General features: G+C 32.1%; 1 non-coding gene across 1 annotated transcript; it reads left to right on the top strand.

The window, feature by feature from the left end:
• The first annotated feature begins 521 nt into the window (after nt 1-521).
• On the top strand, nt 522-627 carry LOC148760410 (small nucleolar RNA R71). Its single transcript, XR_016023294.1, has one exon. It is a non-coding gene; the product is annotated as a small nucleolar RNA R71 (small nucleolar RNA).
• The last annotated feature ends 3,888 nt before the right edge of the window (nt 628-4,515 follow it).

Raw genomic sequence — 4,515 nt, 5'->3', positions numbered from 1 at the left:
TTTCCTCTAGCATAGGGGCTCTAAATGGAAATCCAAGAGGAAAGTTTGACTTAGCCGCAAATGAAGACCCTTGGTTGTTACTCCATGAAAAATTAGGATGATTTCTCCAACTAGGATTATAAATGTTGGAATAGGGATTGTTCTGTTGCCTATTTCCAACAAATTGACAAGACTCATAATAGATGAGACAATTTTCATTTGAATGTTCTTCCCCACAAAATTCACATGTCATAAAGGAGTTCTGAATAGCATTAACACTCAGTTTATCTATATTTTTTGGGAGAGAAGTCAATTGTGCAGAAAAAGTGTTTATCACATCTAATTCATGAATTCCAATAATTTTTCTTGTACCTAATCTTTCAAATGGCCATTGATAATTATTAGAAGCTATCTCTTCAAGCAAATCATAAGCCTCATCAATGGATTTACTCATAAGTGCACCTCTAGCGACAACATCAATGGTAATTCTAAAAGGTCCCAGCAAACCATTATAAAAAGTCTGAACTTGTAGCCATTTAGGTAATTCATGGTGAGAACATCTTCTCATCAAATCCTTATACCTCTCCCAAGCCTCATATAGTGATTCAGAATCAAATTGCATTAAAGAAGTGATATCATTCTGCATCTGTGTTGACTTTGCAAATGGGAAGAATTTTGTTAAGAATTTTTGAGCCAAATCATCCCAAGTATTAATGAAACTAGCAAAAAGCAAATTTAACCAACTCTTTGCTTTATCTCTCAATGAAAAAGGGAAAAGCCTTAATCTTATGGCATCATCAGTAACACCATTAGCTATGAATGTATCATAGATTTTTAGAAAATTTATAATATGAGCATTCGGATCATCATTAGGCAAACCTCCAAACTAAACAGTAGTCTGAATCATCTGAATGATTAATGGCTTAATTTCAAAGTTGTTGGCTTAAATAGGAGGTCTTCAATTACTAGAGTTGACATTTTGTAGCTATGGGAGTGCATAATCCCTCAAAGGCTTAGCCTCTTCCTCTTGTTGATCAGCCATTGTTTTACTTGGAGCAGATATTTTTTTATTTTTCCTCCAAAGTCTATGAAAAGTGTTTTCAATTTTCGGATCAAAAGGAACAATTTCCAAATTTTGGACTCTTCACATACAACGACCAAAAGTACTTAAAAAAATTAATTAAAGAAAAGAAAAGTCTAGATTTAAATTAAGAATGCTTGATATTAACATTAACAAGAAAGAATTAAAAATCAACTCCTTGGCAATGATGTCAAAAACTTGTTGTTCAATTTTCTACTCACGTAAGTATACATATCGCAAAGATAATATAGAGATGAGTAGAGTGTCGATCCCACAGAGAATTAAATTAATCTTTACTGTTAACTACTAAAATTAACACACCTTAATTTTATCTAAACAATTAAAATTAAAAAAAAATTTAAACGAATAACGAAAACTAAAACTAATCTATAATCTATTAGCAAATTTACTTTATTAAATGTGAATGACTACCAAACCTAAGATTATGATATCCCTCAATACTTCATCTGATTATTGTCTCTCCCTCTTAATTTAGATTAATGGATTAAGTTGCTAACCTAGAGTTCTAAATTATTTGCAAGTCTCTATCGAGTTTCTTATAAAAATACCTCTCCTAATTAATTTACTATATGTTTATGCAAATTATACAGAAGAAAGATTCATTAAGTTCGTGCTATAAGTTTAGCTATGTATGGCTTATAGGTGTATGTCTACCCTATATGCAAATCAAACCACCTAATCAACTAAGTGTATTCGATCATACGCTATTATATTCAAGATCTACCTAAATCTCCTTCATCAAGGTTTAACCTAGGTTTCCAATTCAATCTAATTGGTGGCCAATCAACTAGAAGCATTAAGAACAAAATAAAATAAACAACTTTAATCTATCAAGCATAAGTAAAAGAGAGATAAATAATTCAGACTATATAGTGAGTTCAATCATAATCTTAAATTAAAAATTTAGTTTCCCATCAAATCATACATCATCATTGAATTAAATTTAAACATTAAAAACAAAACCAAGAAAATAAGAGAACGAAAGAAAATATAGAAAAACTCAAGAATTGTATTCTTGATCTCCAAATCTCCTTGAATCTTGCAAATTCTTCTTAGCTTCAATGACTCTATGGCTTGACGCTCAACTGTTAATCTAGTATTTTTTCATTCTCTAAAGTCTTTTAAGAGGTTGTTTTTATAGGCTTTGAAGTTAGACCAAGTTGGGTGAAGAAAAAAGTAAATTTTAGCTGGAATTTCCTCATCATACTATGTGAGTCACAGCCTTACCCAATTAATTAATAGAAATCATAATTGCTCTAGGATTGCTACAATATGTCAACTTTGATAAGATTTCTGACCATTCTACAATCTAAGCTAGGTGAAGTAATAAACATACAACTTGTACATTTTTCTCTTATCTTTCCAATGGTCCAAGAATCACTTCATTTGAATCTTTGTAGAGAAAGTTATGGTCAAAATACCGAAACATATGCATTGAAAGTTTGCACCTTAAAATTGCTCTCCTTCTTCCATCAAAATTCTTCTTTCATCAAACACCCACAAAAGCACAATTAAATCAATAACAACCTATCTTAACCATATTAACACCAAATTAGGTATAAAATTAACCAAAATTAGATTGACTCACCTAAAATAACTAATTTAAAATAATTAAATAAAACCTACTAAGTTCTATGCATTATCACAAGAACTAAGCTAAATTATTATCAAAATTAAGCCCAAAGAACTCTATATTATAGAGTTATTAGATGCTTAGAGGGTCGGTCATGTTTCGTTGATAAGTCAGTCTTTACTTTATGTTATGTTTACAGACTATGATTATGGTTATGTTGATATTGCAATGTTTGGGCATTTTATATGAATAATTTTATGTATGAGATCATGATGATGGCTCGAAAAGTGCTGATGATGTTAATGTTTATATTATCATGCACTATGATAGTTAATGCACATATAAATGTATTAAGTTGAGATTACACAATTAAGTTGAGAAGTTCCTTTATTGTGTAATAAGTTTTAAGAATGTATGTATTATGATTATGTATGTTAATGGATATGATAGGATGCTTCTGCATGTGATGATGAATGTTTGATAATGTTATGAGAAGAGGCTAGCTTGGGCCTAACAGGTTATGCTCGTTTAGGTCCTTGCGCCAGTCATAATCTTTCCAGGAAATGGGATGTGACAATTTACAAATTATTTTTTTTGTATTATTTAACAAAGAGAAAGGCAATAAGAACAATACGATATTCATTGATGTGATAAGCAAATGGGTCCAATAACAACATTGTTTTTTTCTTATTCATATCTTAAATTTTGTTAGTATTTTACACAATTTACATGCCAGAGTTGATGAGTTTGCATATGTCAACCCCATAACTTTATGAACTGTATGACATGTTGATATGAATTGCATGACATAGGCATGTAACACAAGGCCCGCACTAGTCGATATCGCGAGGGTGTCACAAGCTGATATGGCATTACGTGAATGGGGTATAGTCATAGCATGACATGTGCATTGCGTGAATGGTGCGTATGAATCGCGTGACTAGTTGATATGGAATTGCGTGAGTAGTTGATATGGAATCGCGTGACTAGTTTATATGGAATCGTGTGACTATCTGATATAATATTGCATGGCTTCAGGCATGACATTGCCTGACTCCCTTATTGTGTGTCATGTTCATTGAAGCAGGGTAAGGCAATTATGATGGACAATATCGAACCATAACCCAATCCCAAGAACCATCATAACATAATATCCAGTTGAATACCCTAAACCCTTAACTAGAAGTATGAGTAAACACATGAAAGTTAAACCACATATACCAAAAAAAAAAGAAAATAAAACAATAAACCATCAATTGTTTAGCAAACACATTATAGTATCCCTAAACCAGTTGACAATTTGTTCATCCCTAATCATAAAATGTGAATATTCATCTACTATGCTTGACTTAGCTAGAACCAATGACAATTGACTTCCCTTTTTCTCTAAGATTTCATCGGAGAAACTCATCTTTGTCTATTTTTTTCAGTAGCGCTTCTACTACCTGATTAGTTGTATCTATTCTTTCCATTAGAAGATTCTCAACATTTTGTATCCTCAATTCCAATATCTACATTCAATCAGTTCAGTTAGTGAGTTTCTCATCAATCCTCATAAGTATATTACAAATCACATCATTCGAAACAGGATCTGGAATAACTCTAGATGGACCAGTGGATGGAGAATCATGGGTAGGATGATCTGGGCTACCTTCGACAGAGTTGAATGACTCATCAACAACAATCTCATATCCCCTTTTCATGAGCCATCCAATAGAGAGATTACGAGGCTTGTGATTGGTCCAATCAGCTAGATATTTATTACTCTAGATCCCTTTCTTTTTAACAAGAGTCGATATGATGTTTCCATATGGTAGAGTCGTCTCATCCCGTAGGGTGATTCCTTTCATTCTGTTGATCA

Source organism: Theobroma cacao, chromosome 10, assembly GCF_053813885.1.
Source record: "Theobroma cacao isolate CCN51 chromosome 10, ASM5381388v1, whole genome shotgun sequence".
Lineage (NCBI taxonomy): Eukaryota > Viridiplantae > Streptophyta > Magnoliopsida > Malvales > Malvaceae > Theobroma > Theobroma cacao.
This window is presented reverse-complemented; position numbering and strand designations above follow the sequence as displayed.